General features: G+C 36.8%; 1 protein-coding gene across 2 annotated transcripts in view; it reads left to right on the top strand.

Annotated features, from left to right (window-relative positions):
• The window catches only part of ORC4 (origin recognition complex subunit 4), a 95,539-nt gene that overhangs the window by 9,514 nt on the left and 61,047 nt on the right, over positions 1-24,978 (top strand). Inside the window, exon 2 of one of the 2 annotated variants that reach the window (XM_082841460.1) lies at positions 5,360-5,448. The exons of the other annotated variant lie outside the window; for it this stretch is intronic. The gene's annotated coding sequence lies outside the window, so the exon portion shown is untranslated. The remainder of the gene's footprint in view (positions 1-5,359; positions 5,449-24,978) is intronic. 2 annotated transcript variants of the gene reach the window in all.

Genomic DNA, 24,978 nt, shown 5'->3' with positions numbered 1-24,978 from the left:
TGTACATACATACACTATATTTTCTCCATTGTGTATTCATGCCTCCTTTGTCATAGATTAATTGACCATAGGTGCATGGGTTTATTTCTGGGCTTTCTATCCTGTTCCATTTATCTATTGTCTCTTTTTGTGCCAGAACTGTACTGTTTTGATTACTGTAGCTTTGTAGTATAGTCTGAAGCCAGGGAGCATGACTCTTCTTTTTTTTTTTCTTTTTTCTCAAGATTGTTTTGGCTTTTTTCTCAAGATTGTTTTGGCTATTTGGGGGCTTTTGTATCACCGTACAAAGTTTAAAATTATTTGTTCTACTTCTGTGAAAAATACCATTGATAATTCCATAGGGATTGCACTTAATCTGTACCTTGCCTTGGGCAGTATGGTCATTTTAACAATATTGATTCTTCCAATACAAGAACATGGTATATCTTTCCATCTGTTTGTGTCATCTTCAATTTTTTTCATCAGAGTCTTTATAGTTGTGGTATTACAAGTCTTTTGCCTCCTTAGGTAGGTTTATTCCTAGATATTTTATTCTTTTTGATGCAATGGTAAATGGAATTGTTTTCATTTTATTGACGTAAAATTGCTTGTAGTAGTTTCTTAGGGTCTTTTCTATTTCTGTGTTGCCAGTGGTAACTTTTTTTATTTCTGAATTTATTGATTTAGGCCCTCTTTTTCTTGATGAGGCTGGGTGTTTAGCAATTTTGTTTATCTTCTCAAACAACCAGCTTTTTTTTTTTTTTTTTAGAGAACGCATCTTTATTTTATTTTATTTTATTTTTTTGCGGTACACGGGCCTCTCACTGTTGTGGCCTCTCCCGTTGCGGAGCACAGGCTCCGGACGTGCAGGCTCAGCGGCCATGGCTCATGGACCCAGCCACTCGGCGGCATGTGGGATCTTCCCGGACTGGGGCATGAACCCGCGTCCCCTGCATCGGCAGGCAGACTCTCAACCACTGTGCCACCAGGGAAGCTCACAACCAGCTTTTAATTTCATTGATCTTTTCTATTTTTTTAGTCTCTATTTCATTGATTTCTCCTCTGATCTTTATGATTTCCTTGTACTAACTTTGGAATTTGTTTGTTCTTTATCTAGTTTCTTTAGGTGTAAAGTTATGTTGTTTATTTGACATTTTTCTTGTATACCAAGGTAAGCTTGTATTGCTATAAACTTCCCTCTTAGAACTGCTTTTGCTGCATTGCATAAGTTTGGATCTTTGTGTATTCATTTTTATTTGTATCTAGGTATTTCTTGATGTCCTCTTTGTCTTCTTCAGTGATCCATTGGTTGTTTAGTGGCATATTGTTTAGCCTCCATGTGTTTATTTTTTGCAGTTTTTTTCTTGTAGTTGATTTCTTGTCTCATAGCATTGTGATCAGAAAAGATACTTGATATGATTTCAGTTTTCTTAAATTTACCAAGGCTTGTTCTGTGGCATAGCATGTGATCTGTCTAGGGCAATGTTCTATGTGCACTTGAAAAGCATGTATTCTGCTTTTGGATGGGATGCTGTCTATATATTAATTCAGTCCATTTGGTTGAATGTGTTATTCAAGGCCTGTGTTTCTTTATTGATTTTCTATCTGGATGATCTGTCCATTGATGTAAGCGAGGTGTTAAAGTCCTCTACTATTACTATGTTACTGTTCATTTTTCCTTTTATGTTAATATTTACCTTATTTATTGAGGTTCTCCTATGTTGGGTGAGTATGTATTTACAATTGTTATGTCTTGGATTGATCCCTTGATCATTATGTAGTGTTCTTCTTTGTCTCTTGTAACAGTCTTTATTTTATTTTAGTTTTTTTTTTTTTGCGGTACGTGGGCCTCTCACTGTTGTGGCCTCTCCCGTCGTGGAACACAGGCTCCGGATGCGCAGGCCCAGCGGCCACGGCCCACAGGCCCAGCCGCCCCGCTGCACATGGGATCCTCCCAGACCGGGGCACGAACCCGCGTCCCCTGCATCGGCAGGCGGACTCCCAACCACTGTGCCACCAGGGAAGCCCTATTTTAGTTTTAACGTCTATTTTGTCTGATATAAGTATTGCTACTTCGACTTTCTTTTGATTTCCGTTTGCATGGAATACTTTTTTCATCCCCTCACTTTCATTCTTTATGTGTCTCTAGATGTGAAATGAGTCTTTCGTAGGCAGCATATACATGCATCTTGTTTTTGTATCCATTCAGCCACTCTGTCTTTTGCTTGGAGTGTTTAGTCCGTTTACATTTAAGGTAATTATAGATATGTATGCTCTTATTGCCATTTTGTTAACTGTTTTGGATTTGTTATAGGTCTTTTGTTCCCCCTTCTTTTGTTCTCTCGTGACTTGATGACTATCTTTAGTGTTATGTATGGATTCCTTTTTCTTTTTTTGTGTGTATATTGTAGATTTTTGGTTTGAGATTACCATGAGGATTTTGTCTAACAGCACGTATATATATGTGTATGTATGTATATATGATTGTTTTAAGTTGTTGACCTCCTCAAGTCCATTTTAAAACCCTGCCTTTGTACTCTCTTTCCTTCACGTATACTGTTTTTGATACTGTATTTTACATCTAATTGTTCTGTATATATATCCCTTAACTGTTTATTGTGAATATGGATGTTTCTACTACTTTTGTCTTTTGAACTTCCTAGTAGCTTTGTGTGTGGATGATTTTCTATCTTTACTGTATGTATGCCTTTCCCAGTGAGCTATTTCATTTCATAGTTTTCTTGTTTCTAGTTGTGGTCTTTTCTTTTTGCCTAGAGAAGTTCCTTTAACATTTGTTGTAAAACTGGTGGTGCTGAATTCTTTTAGCTTTTGCTTTTGCTTTTCTGTAAAACTTTTAATTTCTCCATCAAATTGAATGAGAGACTTGCTGGGTAGAGTATTCTTAGTTGTAGGTTTTTCTTTTTCATCACTTTGAATTTATCATGCCTTTTGGCCTGCCGAGTGTCTGCTGAAAAGTCAGCTGATAGCCATATGGGAATTTCTTTGTATATTATTTGTTGCTTTTCCCTTGTTGCTTTTAATATTTTCTCTCTCTCTATATATTTTTAGTATGTATTTGTTTATTTGTTTGGCTGCATCACGTCTTAGTTGCAGCATGTGGGATCTTTGTTGCCATGTGCGAAATCTTTAGTTGTGGCATGCAGGATCTTTAGTTGCAGCATGAGAACTCTTAGTTGTGGCATGTGGGATCTATTTCCCTGACCAAGGATCGAACGCTGGGCCCCCTGCATTGGGAGCATGGAGTCTTAGCCACTGGACCACCAAGGAAGTCCCTATTCTCTCTCTCTCTTTTTTTTTTTTTCCTATTCTCTCTTTATCTTTAATTTTTGTCATTTTGTTTACAGTGTATCTTGGTCTGTTCTTCTTAGAGTTAATCCTGTATGGGAGTCTGTGCTACTTGGACTTGGGTGACTGTTTCCTTTCCCAGGTTAGGGAAATTTTCAGCTATTATCTCTTAAAATATTTTCTCAGGCCCTTTCTCTCTTTCTTCTCATTCTGGGACACCTATACTGCGAATACTAGTGCACTTGATGTTGTCGCAGAGGTATCTTAAACTGTCCTCGTTTCTTTTCTTTTCTTTTTTTTTTTTGTTAAGCAGCAGTGATTTCCACTACTCTGTCTTCCAGCTCACTGATCTGTTCCTGTGTATCATTTAATCTACTGTTGATTTCTTCTAATGTATTTTTCATTTTAGTTATTGTATTTTTCATCTCTGGTTGTTCTTTATGTTTTCTAACTTTTTGTTAAAAACTTCTAACTTCTCGCTCTGTGCCTCTGTTCTTCTCCCGAGTTTTTTCATCTTTACGATCATTACTCTGAATTCTTTCTCAGTTATATTGTCTGTCTCCACTTCACTTAGTTATTTTTCTGGGGTTTTATCTTATTCCCTGCATCTGGAACATAGTTTTCTGCTACCTCATTTTTCTGAGTTGCTTTTTGTATTTTTATGTGTGTGTCAGGTTGTTATGTTTTTTAATCTTGGAGAAGTGGCCTTCTGTAGGAGACATCCTATGTCTCCCAGCAGTGCACTCCCCTTTCATCACCCAAGCTATATGCTCTAGGGTTTTCCCCTAAGAGGGCTGCGTGGGTCCTTCTGTTGTGGCAGGTTGACTATGTAGGTGGTCTGGTAGGCTTGGTTGCCTCCTAGTCCGGTTGGGTGCCACACTCTACCTTGTTTGGATGCTGCTGGCTGCTGTTTAGTGGGACCTGGTCACAAGGTGGCTGGTTGAAGAACCCTAGGGAACCCCAGGGCTAGTACTGGCTCTGCTGGGTAGAATCAGGGTCCCCAAGACTCTGGGACTGTTGCCCACCCCCTGGGAGGTGGAGCCAGATCTGAGGTTAGTGCTAGACTACTGGCAGGCAGAGCTGGTTCCTGGAATCTGGCTGCAGGCCCTGAGGTCCACAGCTCATTTCAGATCGTTGTTTGGGGGGTGGGGGGTGTTCCTGACACAGTTGAGTATGGAGTCTGGGGTGTCCCAAAGCTTCCATTCGCCTGCTAGTAGACAGGACCAGGGCCCAGCTGGTCCCAGGGTAGGGTCTGGCCTGCTGTGGGTGGCCTGTGTCCACAGGCTTCAGGATTATAGTTTTCTGGTGTCTGCTCCCTGCTGGGTAAATCTGGTCCAGAGGCTAGGGCAGGCTTCCTGGAAAGGAAAAGGGAAAGGCCATGCCTGCCCATTAGTGGGTGGAGCTGTGTCTTGGCCCTCTGGTGGGCAGGGCTGTGTCTAGAGAGTTGTCTACGGGCAGCTGTGGGCTCAGGAAGTCTTTAGGCATCCTGTCTGCTGATGGGGGGGGGGGTTGCATCCCCCGCCCAGTTAGTTGTTTGGCCTGAGGCGGTCCATCACTACAGGCTGTTGGGTGAGGCCAGGTGTTGGTGCTAATGAGTGAACAAGGCAGCTGCTGGCAGCTTGTTCATATGGTTACACGTTCCCAAATATGTCAGCCACCAGTGTTTGTGTCCCGGGGTGAGCTGCAGCCGCCTCTCCGGAAGACTCTTCAAGACCAGAAAGTAGGTCTGGCCCTGGCTGCTATCAAATTACTGCTTTTGTGCTGAATCCCAGTGCACATTTGTGTGCCCCTTTCAAGAGTGAAATCTCTATTTTTCCCAGCCCTGTGGGGCTCCTGCAGTTAAGCCTGCTTGCCTTCAAAGCCAAATGCTCTTGGGACTCATCTTCCTGGTGCTGGAGCCCCTGGGCTGGGGAGCCTGACATGGGGCCCAGAGCTCTCATGCCTGTGGGAGAACCTGTGCATTATAATTATTCTCTATTTTGTGGGTCACTGACCTTGGGGGAATGGGATTTGATTATATCACAAGTCTGCCCTTCCTACCCATCTTACTGTGGTTCCTTCTTTATGTTTTTAGCTGTAGAAGATACTTTTTGGCAGGTTCCAGTCTTTTTCATCCATGGTTGTTCTGCAGATAGTGTGATTTTGGTGTTCTCGTGAGAGGAGGTGAGCTCATGGTCTTTCTACTCTGCCATCTTGGCTGCTCTCTTCTCCAAGTTCTTTCACATTCAAGATGGCATTCTGGAATGGCACTGCTTTTAAAACCCATAGTGGACACTAGGCTGTCAGGGCTTTCACTGCAGAGCTTGGATGGCAGACTGATCTTGCCAGAGCTCATGAGGCCTATGCAGAACAGGTCATCCTCTTGGTATGCAGGCGGTAGTCCCCTGCAGCAGAGTGCTCTAAAACACAGATATTCCATGTATAGAAATGCCTCAGTTATCCAGTGTTCAGACATCCAGCAGCCTAAAGCATCTGGAATGGCTCCAAACCCGCAAAAAAAACCAGCACTGTCATTCATAATTTTTGATTTTTGATTTTTCTTATTTGACTTTTAATCTCTGTATTGTAGGATTTTCTAGTTATCTTTTTATTATTTATTCCTAGTTTAATTCCATTATGGTATTAGAGCATACTTTAATATGATTTGTAGTCTTCCAGATTTTAGGTGTGTTTTATGGCCCAGAATGTGGTCTATCTTGGTAAATGTGACTTGTGAACTTGAGAAGAATGTGTATTACCTTATTGGAGAGTTAATTCCTTTATCAATATGTAATGCCCTCTTTATTCCCAATACTTCTTCTTGCTCTGAAATTTGCTCTGTGTGAAATTAACATAGCTACTTAAACTTTCTTTGGATTAGTGTATGTCTTCTTCCATTTCTGTACTTTAATGTGTGTCATTTTTAAAGTCAGTTTCTTATAGAGAACATAAAGTTATGGTTTGTTTTTTTAATTACACTGTTTTTAATTGGTCTATTTATTTAGACCATTGACATTTAAAGTCATTACTGACATAATAGATTTATATCTACTACATTTATTATTGTTTTCTTTTGTTTCATTGTTCTTTGTTTCTTTTTTGTTCTCTACTCTTGTTTTTTTTTTTTTTTTCCCTTCCCCTGCCTTCTCTGGTTTTAACCAGGCATTTTATATTTGGGTTCTTTTCCTCTTTCAGGCTATAAATTATACTTTTTAAAAACTTCTTTTAGTGGTTGCTGTAGTATTTGTAGTATACACTTATAAGCAATGCAAGTCCACTTTCAAATAACACTATACCATTTATCGGGTAGTACAAGTATCATATAACAGTATTTCCAGTTCCTCCTATCCCTTGTAACATTTTCTCTCATCACTTCTACATTGTTAAGCATATCAATGGTATTCTTTATTTCTGTGCCACTGTTTTCTATTTCTGGCATTTCCTTTTGATTCATTCTTTGCTTGTTACATTGCCCATCTGTAATTGCAGGTTGTCTGCTTTTTCCATTAGATCCCTTAGCATATTAGTCATAGTTGTTTTAAATTCCCAGTCTATTAATTCCAAATTCTCTGCCATATCTGAATCTCATTGTCTCTTCTCTTCAAACTGTGTGTTTTTCTCCTTTTATTATGACTTGTAATTTTTTTGTTGAGAGCCAGACATGATGAACTAGATATAAAGAACTGAGGTAAGTCTTTAGTGTGATATTTTATGTTCCTTTATCTCAGAGTAGACTGTGTTTATTGTTTACTGTACCTGTATGTGTCAGAAGCTAAAATTTCTTTTAGTGTCCTTACTTTTGTCTCCACTCTTTTCTTTGAATTTCTTTAGCAATTTCTTAAATAAGATCTGAGAGTTGTTCTTTTAGTTGTAATCCCCAGTTAAAATACCCAAGCCCTATCATATGGTAAGATGTGAGGGGAGGGGAAACATTCCATGTTTCTTTGATTTGGTCTTGTTTTATATTTGTGAGAGAGCCTGTGTGCCTGGGATGTGACTTTCACAGGTGCTTGTCAGCTCCCTCCCCCCATTCTCCAACACACACACATTACCCTTTTTAGGTGAGTCAGGAAGGCTAGAAGGAGCTAGCGTTGTATATTTCTTTTCCTCAGGTCAGTTACGCTCTGGTAAAAGAGTTTCCTTTCAGGGCAAGCCCTGTTAAGGAGGACAGAATGGTCTTGGATGTATTTCAGTATGGGGTACTTTTCCCTTACCCCTATTGAAGCAGGAGGAGACTTTTCTCTGGCTTTCTCTGAGAACCTAGTGAGGTTCCTGGAGGTAAAATTCAGGAAAGTTGGGAGGCTTCCCTAAGCCTGGGCCCTCTTGAAGTTTTTAACTTAAACTTGTCTACATGGAGTCTCTAGCAGTTTGTCAATTACATTTTAAGTTTTCATACCTTGGAACTGGCTTCAATGTAATTTCTGTTTCCAGGCTTCTGCTCCAATAAACTGTGATTCTCTATATCTGCCTGTGTGTCTCTAATTTTAGAGGAAACAGTTTGCCCTATGACTTCATTCCTTTTAGGGATTAAGGGAGAGTTGTTTTTTAATTCAGTTTTTTTCTTGTGAGGACAAGAGTATCAACCTCTAAGCTCTTTACATGCCAGACAGAAAGCCTTGATCCTTTTTGAACAAAAAAATGGTATTTTTTTTTTTAACCAAATTCACCAGGACTTTAGTTGAAGAGTAATTGGCTTTCATTGTGTTTGTATTGTGACTTGGTTAACTAATTTCCTGGTACTGGATATTTAATTTTTTCTTTTTATAACCAGAGCTATATTAAACATCCTTTCAGCTAAGTATTTGTACATATCTGTGATTATTTCTTTTGAGTAAAATTCTGAAAGTGGAATTGCTGAATGGAAGGCAGTAAAATTGTGGCTTCTAGTACTGTGTGTTTGTAGCATTATTGTGTGTTAGTTTCATTAACCACAACTTCACCAACCCCAAGTATTGTCCTAACTGAAACAAAACACTTTACTTCCGTATGCCAAAAATGATATCTCATTTAATCTTTTTTTCATTTAGTTTTAATAAAGAACTGCATTTTAAAGTTGAGATTTATTTTTTATTTTCCTAAGTTATTTTGTATTAACATCAGAATATCGCTTAATGATTTTGCCACTCATCAGTGATAGCTAATAAGGCAGTGGAATGTTAAACAGTGCAACTTTCCAGTTTACTACCTCAATATTGTTATACTGCATTCATTAATCACTGAAACAGGAGCTGCTTACAGATGCTTAATTATGTAATACAATAAACTGATTAATAAATTTGTATATTTTCATCAATAAGCATAATACTTTGACAAAGTAAATATAAACATGTTGTTTCAATGGTTGAATTGATAGTTTGGTAACTTAAATTGAGCATTTTTCAGTTTGAAGGAATCTTACAGTCCAACTTTTATTGGGAAGAGCGGTAGTGTTTAAACTCATATATGGAACCACTTAAAATTGGGTTAGTGAGTTTTTGTTGTTGCTTGTTTTCTCTAGAATGCTGTTAAGTATTAGTAGTAGTGAACATATTATTCATGATTTTATTTGCAACACTGTTTACAATGGATTTTTGATACCTATCCTATTTCAAATTAAAGAACCAGGTTTCTAGCAATCTAAAAGATGCACTTTCTTATTTACATATTATATTTGCTAATATTTGAGGCAGAGTCTCTGTTTCTCTTTATGAATTCTGTGTGAGCTTTATCTGTAAAAATTTTTTACCTTCTGTCCAGTTTTATTTACAAAGATTATATCAGGTATGTAGAATAAAGTTAGAAGGCCTATATCTTTTTTTCTAGATATTGGAACTGTTTAAATCCTTTTGAACTTCTGTTTTGAGTGTTTAGGTTAAAAATTATCTTCCCAAACTACCTTGGTCTATAGCCATTTGGGGGCTTAGTTTTGAGTACCCTTTCCATTTCTTTTGTGATAACTAATTTGTTCAGGTTTTCTGCCTCTACTTTCCTTACTATTTATTAGTAATTATTTCTTCAATTTTGTGCTTTGATCCTTATTTTCTGTTATGCAGTCTTTCGATTTACTTAATTTTCTATGTAAGTTACTTGTTGCAAATTACATATTTATTTTCGTCTTTAATAATAAGTTTGTTTAATACTGTACAGTTCTGCACCCAGTTTCAGCCTAGGGTTGTGGGAGGGGCAGGTTTTCCCATACCACCAAGCACTTCTCAGACACCAGGTGAGTGTCCTACAATTCAACTTAATTCTGACACTTTTTACCCAGAGGTAGCATCAGATTCCACAGGTTAATGAGTCAGTCTTACAAGACACCCCCAGCCCCTTCAGATGCCAGTTGCAAGTCAAGGTTGTCACCTGTGCTTCTGATCAACCCACTATAGTTCAGAGGTTCCAATGACAACCCCCACACACACACACCCTTAGGCTTGATTAATTTGCCTGAGTGGCTCATAGAATTCAGAGAAACATTTTACTTACTAGATGAGCAGTTTATTATGAAAGGATATAACTCAGGAATAGTCATTTGGAAGAGATGTGTATGGCAGGTTATGGGGAGGGGAAGTGGAGCTCTGAGACTGTACGTCTCAGAGTGGCTGCTACTCTCCCCAAATCTCCACACGTTCACCAACCCAGAAGTTCTTCAAAACCAATACTTGGGGGATTTTTATGGAGGAGGCTTCATTACATAGGCATGATGAATCATTAACTCCGTTTTTAGCCTTTCTCCCTACTCAAGAGAATGGGAGGCAAGGCTAAAAAATTCCAAGCTTCTTATCATGTATTGTTCTTTCTGCTGGCTAGCCCTCATTCAGGACCCATCCAGGAGCCCACTGAAAGTCGCCTCGTTAGAACAAAAGGCACTCTTATCACCCAGGAAATCACAAGGGTTTTAGGATCCCTGTGTCAGGAACTGAGTTTAATAACCAAATATTAGAACAAAAAATGCTCCTGGTGCTCTTATTACTTAGGAAATTACAAGGGTTTCTGAAGCTCTGTGCCAGAAACCAGGGGCAGAGACCAATATATATATATTTTTATTACCTCACAAATACCATACATTTTTCTCTAAATTTTACCTTGGTCACATTCTCTAGATTTTGTGATATTTTTGCGGTTTTGTTTTTCTTTTTTTTTAAACAGGAAGTTTACAGTATTTCTCAATATCAATAATTGGATTATCAGTACTTTTATTTTTTTAATAAATTCTGAAGGAGGGTATATTAGTTATTTGTTGCTATGTAGCAAACTACTCCAAAACAGGTGCAACCAGTAGTTGCTTAAAACAACATTTATTTTCTCACACAGTTTCTGTGGGTCAGGAATTCAGGGGCAGCTTAGATAGACGGTTGTGGCTCTTGGTCTCTCATGGGTTACGGTCAAGATATTAGCTGGAGTTGCAGTCATCTGAAGGGTTGACAGGAGCTGGAGAATCTGCATCTAAACTGGTTCACTCATATGGTTGGCAAGTTACTACTTACTCCTGGCAAGAGTCCTCAGTTCCTTATGATGTGGACCTCTTCATAGTGTTGCCTGACTGTCTTCCCTACATGACAGGTGGCTTCACCCAGAGCAGGTGGTCCAGAGGAAGTCAAATTTTCTATCCTCAGAAGTCACACTCCATTATTACCACAATAACCTGTTGGTTATACTAGCCAGCTCAATAGTGTGATAGGGGATTACTCAAGGAAATGAATACTAGAAGATGAGAACCATTGGGGGCCATTTTGGAGGGTAGTTAAAGTGGAATAAATAAAACCTTGCACTTTGAGAATAAGATCTCCTCTCTTAAGAGGGCCAGAAAGTTATCTGGGGCACCACCTCCCCTTCTCAGACCTCAGTATCTACTCCAAGTTTCTTCTGAATTTCTTGTATAAGAAATTCTCATTTTATACATAGCTATAATTGTTGCTTTTAGTTGGGATAAATGGAGCTACTGAGTATTCAGCGTTGGAGATTGGTATGCTTTTCTACCATTCATTTTCTTTGTCTTCTCTATGATCATTGTCCTGCTGATACTTTTTTCTTTTGGCTGTGCCCTGCGGCTTTTTTGTGGGATTTTTAGTTCCCTGACCAAGAATCAAACCCGGCCCTTCGGCAGTGAGAGCTCGGAGTCCTAATCACTGGACCTCCAGGGAGTTCCCTGTTCTGCTGCTACTTTAGATCTTACATTTATTCTGGAGTTCCCCTGAGGAAACTTATTTTATTTGTTTTAAGTTTTCTTTTACTAATATTGTGTTGTAACTCCCTCTATACTAGTGGATTTTTAGCCCATGTGCTTTATGTCTTCCAGATGTTCTTCAGCATTCTGGTCATCTCAGCTTTTTAGCTTTCCTGATTGCATAGATTTATCCTTTTTATTGTTGTTTCTTCTGTGACATTTCTGAAGGAAGTCAAGGTAAACTGAAATAGTCAGCCTTCTTAAAGGGGAAGCCTCTGCTTCTGAGCCTACCCCTTTGTTAGAGTTGACTCATTGTTATGCAGTCTGGTCTACCTCCAAAGGGAGAAAAGACTATTTCCCTGAGTGCTTTCTCGTGTTTACTTAGAAAAGACCATTTTTTTTTTATTAGCAAGTAGATTGCACCACAAGTCCAGTGTCGGAGATTCCATGTTTGTTTACCTGCTGCTGCCTTTTCAAGGGAGTAATCTGGATATCATGAGTTAGTTCTGTCTTATTTAAGAATTAGGAAATTCATAGGTCAGGATGTATTTGAGTTTTTTTCAACTATAATCTGAGTTCTCCCTGTAGCCAGTTTAATGGTCCTTTTGTTTATGGTTGTTGGGCGTTTTTTGTTTCAACGAGGGTGAATTTTCTTGTTTTCCTTACATCAGTGGTTAAGGAATAGCATTTTCTCAGGACAGAGAATGGTGTGTACATGAGAAAAGCTGTATATAGAATGACATCAATATAGGAAACAGTATATTTGAACCTATCTGCTCAAAATCAATCATCCGTTAGTTGTCTCACTGACAGCCCTTTAACCTTGGGGGAAAGAAAGATTTACAGAAAAGGATGGATGTATTGCACCCGAATTCTTAACCTAGATCTGCCTGCAACTGGATCTGTGAATAAATTTGCGTCTCAGGTTTTCCTATGTGAAAATGAGAGAGTTATATTTGGTGATCTTTTAAAAGTAAGTGAGTCTATAACTTTTATTAAGACAGTTTGGATAGCCTATTGCATTAAAGTAATTACAATGAACGGTTATTTTGCAGTGCAAGCAATAACAGGTTTTTTGAGCATTCTCCTGGTTTGGAGTCTGAAAAGGATGTGTTTTCTTCTGTATTGTATAATGCTATATAAGAAATTCTAAGCTGCCTTTTTAAAGCAAAAAAACCCCCCAAAAACCCGCAACTTTTTCTTAGCACACTCTCCCGTAAAAAAGAAAAGCCAACTGTTTTAAGATCTTATTACAGTAAAAATGCTTAAACTCAAGTTTTCATCTGTCATGGCAAAGTTACCCAAACATGCTGATTGGGGTGGTGGGGTGGTGGCTGTGTATTCAGTAGTAAACACAATTGGAGAACATAATTTCTTTGGCCCTAGTGCTCAAATTGTAGGAATTTGGTCTCCTTACGTTTCCTGCATAAGCTGAAAGTCTCATTAGAAACATACTGTTCTTAAAGTTTTTAGCAAAAATTCTTAGAGTTTGTATTCACATGGGTAATTTCTAGAAATTCTCAGATTGTTTCTCTCTAAGGCAATGTTTTCAATTTTCTCTCTACTTAAATAGTTTAATTAACATTTGCTAATTAATTCATTGGGGTTGTAGCATATAATATTTACATAAATTCAACTGTGTGAGCATGTCAAAGGAAAAAATTATTTTAATAGTAGGGGGGATTCTATTCATCATTTTTCTCAAATGAACATATGCCCTGGATTAATGGTCTTGCGAAAAAGTACAGTACTACTTTATAAGCAGTTCAGAGCTTTTCAGAGAAAATTTGACCATATGTGCTCTTTCCTTACTCACTGACTTTAGTGCCAGGTCTTAAATCTTGAGTCCCATGTATGACACTTTCCTCTTTACAAAAAAAATAATGTTTTCATTGAATTCAAATCTTTGTTTCCTTTATACTATTTATCCATCCAAATAAACACATTAGCTTTGATTCACAAGCTTAATTCTTCCTTCTATTCAGCACCTTTCTAGTCAGATTCTGTGTGCTCAGAGAATGTAGAATACTGTTAGCCAGTGTAATATTTAAGATGTAGTTATAACATAAATCAGTGCCAGTAAAGTGTTATAATGCATTCCAAAGGCTGGAAGGGTTTCTAGATTCTTTGCAAGTTTGTGCTGCTTCTTTCATTAGCTTCTTTCATAGTTCAGAAGTGAATATATTTTATTTTTAGATATGTGTCTTAAGTCCTCCTGGGACTTCCCTGGTGGTGCAGTGGCTAAGAATCTGCCTGCCAGTGCAGGGGACACGGGTTTGCGCCCTGGTCCGGGAAGATCCCACATGCTGCAGAGCAACTGAGCCCGTGCGCCACAACTACTGAGCCTGTGCTCTAGAGCCCACGAGCCACAACTACTGAAGCCCGCGCGCCTAGAGCCATGCTCCGCAACAAGAGAAGCCACCGCAATGAGAAGCCCGCGCACCGCAATGAAGAGTAGCCCCCACTCGCCGCAACTAGAGAAAAACCGCGCGCAGCAACGAAGACCCAACACAGCCCAAAATAAATATATAAGTAAAATTTATAAAAAATTAAAAAGTAAAGAAGTCCTCTCAATATTATTTCTTTTTTATGTATTCTTTTACACTAATGCAAAGTTTATACTTCTCATCATTTACAAGGGATGTTCCATGGTTAATAATCATAAAGTACTGTAGTAACTTATAAATTGCCTTTTTTTCCTGAAGATTTCATGTTGTTAAACCTATGATTCTCCCACTGAAGTTGTTTACTTAGTTTGTGATGGTTGCACATATTCTCAAAAACAACTTGATGGGCATATTTGATGTCAGGATTCTAACAGGTACTTTACAAATAAATACATTTACTAAAAGATATATATGTAGAGTACCTATGCACATATATGTATGCATAAATATACACATATATGTGTGAGGGTGTGTCTCCATGTGTATATGTGATTCCAGGCACACTGCTATGCAGTATTGAAAACTCAGAGGTGAGAGACAGAATGGCTTTTCTGGAGAATTGCAAACATTTCCATATGGTCATTTTTGAGTATTAGACATTATAAAATATTTTTCTTCACTTTAATATCAATTAAGAAAACAGCATGTCATCATATGATTAGACTACAGATTATTAAACCTTGGATTCATTTGATCTGAGTGAGTTCCTAAGTAAATTGCACCCCTGTATATTCGCTGGGAACAAATGAGGAGAAAAAAAGATTTTATAAAATTCTCAGCAATTACCACAGTTCACTGTGGACAAGTTTATCTAGAAATCACAAAAGGCTTTTATTTTATTTGGAATTATGCTTAAGCTCTGTGGAGAACTCAAGGAAACATCTTACCAGAAAATGTTCCCCAACTTGACTTACTAAATGTGCATAATTTCATAGACAGCATTTTCAACCTTATCCCTTTAGGAGTAGTAAAAATATGTTTGCTTGTCTGTTAACTTGGAATTTATACCTATTTTATTGCTTATTTCTTCCACCTTTAAAATTTCTCTTAACTCTATTTTAATCTTCACCTTGCTGCAAATGCTCTATGTGGAAAGAGATATGTGAAAACTAATTCAACCTGACTGATAAACAGCTTAAATATGTTCTTACCTAAGTTTCATGTCAAAGAACATTAACAAAGCGTGGAAACCACCCACAGATTTCTTCTAAAATGCCTTTTCTATATTATGTGACTGTTTATCACAACATTTTTCTAACTGAAGAGAGAGGCAAAGTTCTAATCTTCTGTCCATTCTTCTTTGAAAAATGTCAACCATGCAGAGTTAGACACTAGATAAACAGTAGTAGAATTTGTATTTTTCAACTTTCTCCTAAATTAGATAGAAGTTGATAATGGTATTATTTTCAGTGTTTTCTTCAGTCATCATCAGAAAGAGAGTATTACTTTTTTTTTTTTTTTAATTTACCAAGAGTTCTTGTCACAAAGTATTATGCCCCACTACTGGAACTTTAGGGTTTTAACCAAAAAAACGTTACTAAAGAAAATAATGATCGTTTGTATGTTTTTTTTTTTTTTTTTGCGGTACACGGGCCTCTCACTGTTGTGGCTTCTCCCGTTGCGGAGCACAGGCTCCAGACGCACAGGCTCCGCAGCATGTGGGATCTTCCCAGACCCGGGGCACGAAGCCGTGTCCCCTGCATCGGCAGGCGGACTCTCAACCACTGTGCCACCAGGGAAGCCCCATTTGTATGTTTTTAATTTTGAGTCCCATCCTCCAATTTTACAAAGGTTTTTGTAGAAATTTTATTAGTACATTTCATTTTCTCTCCTGTAAATTATTTGTTTTTGCAAACTGATTGGGACGTGGTGTGTTTTTATATTTCTAACAAATGCTTATAAAACTCACTCATACTCTTTGTAGGAATATCTGTTAATAGACTAGAAAGTCGTCTTCATAAGTGTTTTTAAGTGCATATGTATGAGAATTTTTATACATAATACACCATTTTCAGCCATAAAATCAGAAGTGAAAACATTTTCAAAGTGCTCTTTCCATAGCATAAGTTTCTTTCAAAAAGTAGTTTCTTTTCTACTTTCATCTGAAAGTTCTACACCAAGAATTTTTGTTTGGAGTTTTGTTTGTTTGTTTTTTGCTAAATAACATGATTTTGACAGGCAGCCACTTTTCATTCCAGGAAAGATCAGCAATTTATTGGAACACCTGAATCATTTTTCTTTTATTTAAAACATCAACAATACTTTAGTTCAGCAAGGCAACAATTTTTCTTTTTTTTCTCTTTGCTTTATTGTTTGCTGTTTCTCTTCCATATACATCTAGATCGACATGTATTCACACATACACACACAAATAATATATATACATAACATTTTTCTGAATGATTCAAGAGTAAGTTACTTGCATAAAGCCCTTCACCCCCAAATATTTCAGTGAGCATTTCCTCTAAATAATAATATTCTCCCATCCAAGTGGGCCCCGTATTGTGTTATAATAAGCTGAAAGTGAATAAACGTGATGGTGCCCTTTGTAACCCCTATCTGTTACTGATCTCCCACTCTTTCCTTAGGACTCCTGGGTTGCTGGTAGTGACATGATATGACCTAACAGGGATGAAGTGAAGATATTAATGTCATTTTATATATTAAATATTATATAAGCTTAAATCTTTTTTTTGGATATATATGTATATAAGTAAAAGTTTTAAAATACTTTACCTGAGAGAGTTGTTTTGCACCACCCATCTTGGAAGGCATTGATCTGCAGGCTAGGAAAAACTATTTATTGTCTCTTCGACCTACTTGGAAAACTTTGAAACTAATAGGACATGTTCTCACCACTTTTCTCTTGTAAATGCTCTCTTTGGTATACAGTTTTATAGGTCTTACTCACATTACTACTATGGCTTTCATCTAATTTTCCTTTCTCTTTACCTTGTCATTTCACTGACTCCACTCACTTGAAATATAAGGATACTCCTGTAGGGCTTGCCTGAGGTGCTTCACTGAATCCAGTTTGCATTAACCAAAGACATATCAAACAAAACTTGCCCCTCTTTTTGCAGCGTTTCATTCAAAACGCAGATTATTTTATGGTGCTACAAAAGATTTTAATAAAATGTTAAAAATACATAGTGTGTACAAATATATGTATATATACGTATAAATGTGGCAAGTTGTTCATGCTCTTTTAAGTGACAGATATTATGAAGCAGTATCTAGAGACTCCATTTTGGTAAAAAGTGTGTGTGTGTGTGTGTGTGCGCGCGCGTGCGCGCTTAATACCAGTAGTGGTATTGCTTGCATTCAGTTTTCCTGAATTTAACCAAGTAAAAATTGTTGGAATTGCTGAACTTTGAATATTTATTAAACCCAAGAGATGATTTTATAAAAGATTCCAATCTAAGGTTTAAAAAAAGTTCCTTTTTCTATAATGCATGTTTCAACTTTAGACCCTATTGTCTTCCTACGGTGAAAAATGAAGAAATTTGCATTCTTATGCATTCACTTCTTTTTTGGTATAATTATTTTCACATTATCAAGATTTATATGTTTATTACCTATTTTGCAACTATAATGCTTATAGTTCAGTTTTTTGTTTTTTGTTTTTTTTTGGCTGCGTTGCGTCTTCGTTGCTGCACGCGGGCTTTCTCTAGTTGCGGCAAGTGGGGGCTACTCTTTATTGTGGTGTGTGGGCTTCTCATTGTGGTGGCTTCTCCTGTTGAGGAGGATGGGCCCTAGGGCGCAGGGGCTTCAGTAGTTGCAGCACGTGGGCTCAGTATTTGCAATGCATGGGCTCTAGGGCGTTGTGGCTCAGTAGTTGTGGTGCATGGGCTTAGTTGCTCCGTGGCAACCAGGGATCAAACCCGCGTCCCCTGCATTGGCAGGTGGATTCTTAACCACTGCACCACCAGGGAAGCCCCTAATTGTTTAGTTTTAATTCTTCACGATTCACAGGTCACCATCATGTGTGTGCATGGGGGGGGGGGGTGAATCATGCTTTAATTGGCTGGATTTCATGGTTGAGCTCCCCACACTCTGCTCCCCCACAAAGCTTTATTTGTACTGTTTATTGAGTCCATTCTAGTTTGATAAGGTTATACCTGTTATACCTTTATATGTGAATGAAATCTTTACTGATCATGAGTCTTTACACTCTTTCTCTCAGAACTTTGTAAATATTAATCCACTGTCTTTCAGCATTTATTTTTCTACCTTGAAGATGTTTTCAGCCTGTATGCCTGATGAATTTTTTCTTTAATTTTAAGGTTTAATAAATGAATCATGATTTTTACAGTTTGCTTGCCTCCTTATTTGATGCACTTGTGAACGTTTGGGGGCTTTGGAGAGTGGGGTTTAAGTTGGGAACTATGTACAATGCTTCTAGAATTTCCTAGGCTTTTGTTTCTTTATAGTATTAACTTCTGCCTCTTTCGTTCTTTAGTTACTGCTTGGGCATTCTTTTCTCTTTTTCTCAGAGTGTTTTTTTGTGGTAAAGTACATATAACATAAAATTTACCATCTTAACCAATTTTAAATGTACTGTTTGGTGGCATTAAATACATTCATACAAGTACACTACCATCATCACCATCCATCTCCAGAACTTTTTTCATCTTGTAAACTGAAACTCTATACCCATTAAAAACTAACTACTCATTCTCCCCTTGCCCCCAGCCCCTGGCTACCACCACACTACATTTTGTCTATATGATTTTGACTCTTCTGAGTATTTAATATAAGTGGAATCATACATTATTTGTCTTTTAGTGACTGCCTTAATTCACTTTGCATAATGTCCTTAAGCTTCATCTATGTTGTGGCATGTGTCAGAATTTCCTTCCTTTTTAGGGTTTAATATCCCATTTTAGGTATATACCGTATTTTGATTATCCATTTATCTGTCATTGGACACTTCCATATTTTATCAGTTGTGCTACTGTGAACATGAGTGTACAAATATCTGAGACCCTGATTTCAGTTCTTTTCAGTATTTATACCCAGAAGTGGAATGACTGCACCATATGACAACTCTGTTTTTAATTTTTTGAGGAACTGCCATATTGTTTTCCACAGGCTTCTCTACCATTTTACATTCCCAGCTAACAGTGCTAAGGGTTCTCATATCTCCACATTGTCTTCAACACTTGTTATTTAACGTTTTTGGTTTTGTTTTAATATAGTAACCATCCGAATGGGTGTGAGGTGGTATCTCATAGCCTTGATTTGAATTTTCCTAATTATTAGTGATGTTGAGCATCTTTGCATGTGCTTGTTTGTATATCTTTCCTGAAGAAATGTCTATTCAGATCCTTCACCCATTTTTGATTTAGGTTATTTGTTTTTGTTGCTGAGTTTTAATATTAATTGTCATATATGTATTTTTAATCCTTGATTGGATAAATGATTTGCAAATATTTTCTCACATTCTGTGGGTTGTCGTTTTACTCTGTTAATAGTGTCTTTTAGTGCACAAATTTTAAATTTTTCATGAAGTCCAATTTATCTCTTTTTTTCTTTTGCCTGTGTTTTTGGTGTCATATCCAGGAAACTATTGCAAAATTAAATATCATGAAGCTTTTACCCTATATTTATTTATCTTAAATTTCTTCTAAGAGATTTATAGTTTTAGGTCATTTATTTAGCTCTTTGATGAGTTGATTTTTTTATATAGTGTTCATAAGGATCCAACTTCATTCTTTTGCATGTGGATATTCAGTTTCCCCAGAATCATTTTTTAAAAGACTGTCTTTGCCCCATTGAATAGCCTTGGCACCATTGTCAAAAATCGGGGGGGGGGGGTATTTATTTTTTTATTTCTAGGTTGTCTATTCTGTTTCATTGGTCTATATGTCTGTCTTTATGCCAGTACTATGTTGTTTTGATTACTGCAGCATTGTAGTAAGTTTTGAAATCAGAAAGTGTTAGTCTTCCAGCTTTGTTGTTCCTTTATCAGCCTTGTTTTGGCTATTTAGTGTCCTTTAAGATTCCATATGAACTTTAGCATGAGTTTTTCTTTTTTTCCAAATACATCATTGGGATTTTGATAGAGATTACATTGAATCTGTAGATCAAACCAGGTAGTGTTGACATCTTACAATATTTTAAGTCTTCTAATCTATGAACATGGGATGTATTTCCATTTATAAGTTTATTTCAGTAGTGCTTTGTACATTTCATTGTACAAGTCTTTCACCTCCTTGGCTAAGTTAATTCGTACATATTTTATTCTATTTGATACTACTGTAAATGGAATTGTTTTCTTTTTTTCTTTTACTTTTTTTGGGGGGGTGGAGGGTGGGTAGTTATGCTTTTATTTTATTGTTTTTATTTTTATAAATTTATTTATTTAATTTTGGTTGTGTTGGGTCTTCATTGCTGCGTGTGGGCTTTCTCTAGTTGTGGCAAGCAGGGGGCTGCTCTTCCTTGTGGTGCAAGAGCTTCTCATTGCGGTGTCTCCTCTTGTTGCGGACAACAGACTCTAGGTGCATGGGCTTCAGTAGTTGTGGCTCTCGGGCTCCAGAGTGCAGGCTCAGTAGTTGTGGCACACGGGTTTAGTTGCTCCGTGGCATGTGGGATCTTCCCAGACCAGTGCTTGAACCCGTGTCCCCTGCAATGGCAGGCGGATTCTCAACCACTGTGCCACCAGATAAGACACTAGACTTTTATTTTAAATTGAAGTATAGTTGATTTAAAATGTGTTAGTTTCAGATGTGCAGCAAAGTGATTCAGTTTATATATATAATTCAGTTTATATATATATGTAAAATATATATACATTTCAGCTTCCTTTCCATTATAGGTTATTATAAGATACTGAATATAGTTCTCTGTGCTATACAGTAGGTCCTTGTTGTTTATATTATATATAGTAGTGTGTATTGGAATTGTTTTATTGATTTCCCTTTCAGATTGTTTTAGAAATGCAGCTGAATTTTTTACATTGACTTTGTATCCTACTATTTTGCTGAACTCATTTATTCTAACAGTTTCTTCATGGAATCTTTATGGTTATCTACATACAAGATTATGTCATCTGTGAACAGAGACAATTTTACTTCTTCTGTTCCAATTTGGATACCTTTAATTCTTTTCTTGCCTAATTGCTCAGACTAGAACTTCCAGTACTATGTTGAATAGAACATAGAAGGGGTGAAAGCAGTCATCCTTGCCTTGTTCCTGATTATGGAGGAAAAGTTTTCAATCTTTCACCATGATGTTCACTGTGGGTTTTTAATATATGGCTTTTATTATGCTGACATAGTTTTCTTCTGTCCCTAGTTTGTTTAGTTGAACTTTTAATGCTGCTTGTGTATCACTTGAGATAATTATGTGTTTTTTTCCCTTAATTACGTTAATGTGAAGTGTTACATACATCAATTTTTATATGTTGAACCATCCTTGCATTTCAAGAATAAATCCCACTTGGTCATGATGTATGATCTTTTTAATATGCTGCTGAATTCAGTTTGCTAATATTTTGTTGAGGATTTTTACATCAGTGTTCATAAGAATTGAGGTCTGTAGTGTTCTTATAGTGTCTTTGGTACCAGTGTAATGTTGGCCTCAAAGAATGAATTAGAACGTGTTCCTTTTTCAATTTTTTGGATAAGTTTGGGAAGAATTGATGCTAGTTCTTTAAATGTTTGGTAGAATTCCAGGGCTCTTCTTTGTCAAGAGATTTTTGACTTTTGATTCAATCTCTTTACTAGTTATATGTCTAGTCAGATACTCTATTTCCTTGTGATTTAGTCTTGGTAGATTTTGTGTTTCTATGAATTTGTCCATTTTATCTAGGTTTTTCAATTTGTGGGCATGCAATTTATAGTACTCTCTTCTAATTTTTCTTTATTTCTGTAGAATTGGTAGTACTGTCCCCACATTGACTTCTGATTTTATTAATTTGAATCTCTTCTCTTTTTTTCATAGTCCATCTAGCTAAAGATTTGTCAATTTTGTTGATCTTTTCAAAGATACAACTTTTGGTTTCTCTGTTATTTTTCTATTCCCTATTTTTAAGAAAAATCTCTGCTCTAATCTTTATTATTTCATTCCATCTGCTGTCTTTAGGCTTAATCTGTTTACACTTTGTTTAGTTTTTAAGGTTGTAGAGTATGTTATTGATTTGAGATTTTTCTTCTTCTTCAATTAAAGAGTTGATAGCTCTGAATTTCTCCTTTAGCACTGCTTTACCTGTGTGCCAGGAGTTTGGTAAATTGTGTTTTCATTTTCATTTATCTTTGGGTATTTTCTAATATCCCATGTGATTTCTTCTTTGATCCATTGATTGTTTAAGAATGTGTTGTTTAATTTCCACAAATTTGTGAATTGTCTTCTTTTTCTTCCAGTATATCTAACTTTATCCCAATTTGGTTGGAGAAGGTACTCGGTATGGTATCTATCTTTCAAAATCTGTTGAGACTTAATTTGTGTCCTAATATATGGTATATCCTGGAAAATGACCCATGTGCACTTGAGAAGAATGTATATTTTATTGTGTAGTGTATTTTGAATAGGTCTGTTACATCTGGTTGGTATATTATGTTCTTCACGTCCTCTCTTTACTTATATTCCATATGGTTCTATCCAGTGAGAGTGGGGTATTGAAATCTCCAACTGTTATTGTAGAACTGTATTTCTCCCTTCAGTTCTGTTCATTTTTTTCTTCATATACTTTGAAGGTTTGTTATTTGGTGTGTAAATGTTTATAATTGTTATATCTTCTTGTTGTGTTGAACCTTTTATTAATGTATTTATTTGTCTCTTGCATCCTTTTTTGATTTAAAGTCTATTTCGTCTGATATTACTATAGACACCTCTGCTGTCTTTTGGTTATTTGTATGGAATATCTTTTCCTATTCTTTCACATTCAAACTATATGTGCCTTTGGATTTAAAGTTGAATCTCTTGTAGCTATCATATAGTTGCATCATATTTGTTATCTATTCTGCCAGTCTCTTTTGATTATAGAGTTTAACTCATTTATGTTAAAAACTACTTATGGGGCTTCCCTAGTGGCGCAGTGGTTGAGAGTCCGCCTGCCGATGCAGGAGACACGGGTTCATGCCCCAGTCCGGGAAGATCCCACGTGCCGTGGAGCGGCTGGGCCCGTGAGCCATGGCCGATGAGCCTGTGCTTCCGGAGCCTGTGCTCTGCAACGGGAGAGGCCACAACAGTGAGAGGCCTGCGTACCGCAAAAAAAAAACCTATTTACGGATAAGGAATTTTTTCTTTCATTTTGCTATTTTCTGTATGTCTTATAGCTTTTTTGTACCTCATTTTCTGTATTACTGTCTACTTTTGTGCTTAGTTGATTGGGGGTGTGGTAAGGAAACATTTAAATTCCTTTGTTATTTCTTTTTGTGTATATTCATAAATAATTTCTTTGCAGTTACCATAGGGATTACATTTAAAATTCTGAAATTGTAACACTAGTTTGCTTATGTTATTTAAATAACATATCAAAATCTCTGCTCCTTTACTACTCCATCCCCGCCCTTTTAAGTTGTTCATGTCACAGTTACATCTTTATACATTGTGTACCCAAAGACATAAACTGTTATTTGAAATGCATTAGTCATTTAAATTATGTAGAAAACAAAATGTGGAATTAAAGACCAAATTAGAATAATACTAGCTTTTAAAATCACTCATGTACTTTTATTGAGACATTTATCTCCTTATGTGGTTTTGTGTTCCTGTCTCGTGTCCTTTTATTACACCTTGCAGGACTTCCCTATGCATTTATTGAAGTGCAGGTCTAGTAATAACAGATTCCTTCTTTTATTTACCTATGAATGACTTAAGTTCTCCCTTGCTCTTAAAGGATAGTTTTTCGGGATATATGCTTCTTGGGTGACAGGTTTTTATTTTTTTTAATCTTTTTGCACTTTGACAATATTGGCCCACTCCCTTCTTGTCTCTAAAGTTTTTGATGAGGACTCTGATGATAATCTTATTGAGGATCTCTTGTATGTGAAGTGTTGCTTCTTTCCTTCACCTTTCAAGACTTTCTCTGTCTTGAAAATTTGATTATAATGTGTCTGTGTAGATCTCTGTGAGTTCATCAAATTTCTAGTTCATTGAGCTTCTTTCATTAAATTTGGAGTTTCAGCTATTATTTCTTTATATATTCTCTCATCCCTTTTTTCTTTCTCCTTCTGGGACTCCCACAGTGTATTTGTCGGCCCATTTGATGGTGTCCCACAGGTCCCTTAGGCTCTGTTCACCTTTCTTCAATCTTTTTTCTGTTTGTTTCTCTGACTTGGTAATTTTCATTGTCCTATCTTCATGTTCACTCATTCTTTCTTCTGCCTGATCAAATATGCCTTATAATTCTTGTAGTAAAGTTTTCACCTCATTTATTATACTTTCAGCTCCAGAATTTCCTTTTCAGTTTTCTTTATTAATATTATTTCCATTTTGTTCATATTTAATTTTCTTGACTTTTTGTAAATTTTACTTTAGTTCTTTGAGAATCTCTAAGACAGTTGCTTTAGAATCTAGTAGATCTGCCATCAGGTCTTTTTAAAGAACATCTTCTGTTTATTTATATTTTTTCTTTTTATGGGCTATACTTTCCTCTTTATATTTCTTGATAATTTTAATTTGAAAACTGGACATTTGAATTTAATCATTTGGTAACTCTGGAAATCAGATTTCCCCATTCTGCAGGGTTTGCTGGGTTTTTGTTGTTATTTTTGTTTATTGTTTTGCTTTCTTAAAATTGTGTGTTCTGTTTCTTTGCCAAAGATCAACTGAGGTATATACTTAAGGTCTTCTTAGGTGCTTTTGAGCCTGGTCTTTTCCCTGGGCATGCATGGTGACTTTCCAATTTCCCTCATATGTGCAGTTTCTTTTAAATGTCCTAGTATTTGATGTCTGTCTTTCCAAAAGAGAATAAGAGTAAAATGAAGGGAGGGTGAAAGGGCGCTGGCCCCCTAGCATACTTCAGCAGGAACAAGAGGGACTTGCAACAGTCAGGGGAGATGGAACAGCAGTGTCTACCTGTCTCTGTTCCTCTGAGATGAGAAGCTGTGATCAGATCACAGATCCTTGACATATGGACAGCAGGATCCTTTTTACCCACCCTTTCACGACAAGCTATGT

The sequence above is a fragment of the Leucopleurus acutus genome, assembly GCF_964270905.1.
Source record: "Leucopleurus acutus genome assembly, chromosome: 6".
In the NCBI taxonomy this organism is placed as follows: Eukaryota; Metazoa; Chordata; class Mammalia; order Artiodactyla; family Delphinidae; genus Leucopleurus; species Leucopleurus acutus.
This window is presented reverse-complemented; position numbering and strand designations above follow the sequence as displayed.